Genomic DNA, 970 nt, shown 5'->3' with positions numbered 1-970 from the left:
ATGCAAATTGCAAATGGCTTGCAGTTGACAGGGTTTTAGGGCTTGCTTGTCAGGGAAGCTGTACGAATGTTTTTGGTTAGTAGCCTAGCTGATAAGCTCAGTTACCAGGCTATAGGCCTAGCGCAACTACCGCATTATTTACTATATCAGTTAGCCCAGTGAGTTCAGGCTATAAGTTTTACTCTTGTGTGTGTAGTTCATATAGTCACTGGCATTATAATTGCATTATTGCTTACAAAAAGTGTTCAAAAGTCCTGATACTGGATCCAGGAACATTCTATTTGTCTTAGTTTGTATTATGTCTTAGAACTTAGATGCATTGCTGATAAGAGAATATGATCTGGTTAGCCTGGCCAATTAGTGCACAACTGTATTGGTACTAGGTTACCAGTTATATGCCATGGATGCTTTTTCCTACAATTGACTTTCTAAACAATAACTCGTTAAAATATTTTTTTTTAATTTTGTAATTTGCGGTGTGCGGTGCGGTGCAGTGTCAAAGTTCCAGATAAATTGCGGTGTGCGGTGCGGTGCGCGGATAGATGAGTCAGTTGCGGTGCGGTGTGCGGATAAAAATTTTGGGTTCGCTGCATCTCTAGTGACCTGCAAACATATCAGCGAAAAATAGGCTTCAATAACAAGGAGAAAGACATCAGGCACCATGAAACAAACGCTTGTGGAAATCACCGAAAAATCTTAATTCTATCGTAATTCATGAACAGTCTTCCCTCTAAAAAAGCAATGAGTTGGTTTTTCATCCTTTTTGTGAGAGTCTATAAAACCGTCTTTCTTTTATTATAGACAACTGTCACTTGCGGTGCTTATCAGCGTGGCAAGAATTTGTTGATTAACAACATTTTGCAGTACTTGCTTTGGCAGTACATATACTAAAATTGGAATCATACAGAGAAGATTAGCATCGTCCCTGCGCAAGGATGACACGCAAAATCGTGAAGCGTTCCATATTTTG

General features: G+C 39.4%; 1 non-coding gene across 1 annotated transcript; it reads left to right on the top strand.

Moving 5' to 3' along the window:
- The first annotated feature begins 863 nt into the window (after positions 1-863).
- On the top strand, positions 864-970 carry LOC145776466 (U6 spliceosomal RNA). The gene has a single exon (XR_014290254.1). It is a non-coding gene; the product is annotated as a U6 spliceosomal RNA (small nuclear RNA).

The sequence above is a fragment of the Aplidium turbinatum genome, chromosome 8, assembly GCF_918807975.1.
Source record: "Aplidium turbinatum chromosome 8, kaAplTurb1.1, whole genome shotgun sequence".
Lineage (NCBI taxonomy): Eukaryota > Metazoa > Chordata > Ascidiacea > Aplousobranchia > Polyclinidae > Aplidium > Aplidium turbinatum.
The sequence above is the reverse complement of the archived record's forward strand: the minus strand, read 5'-3'. Positions and strand labels throughout refer to the sequence as shown.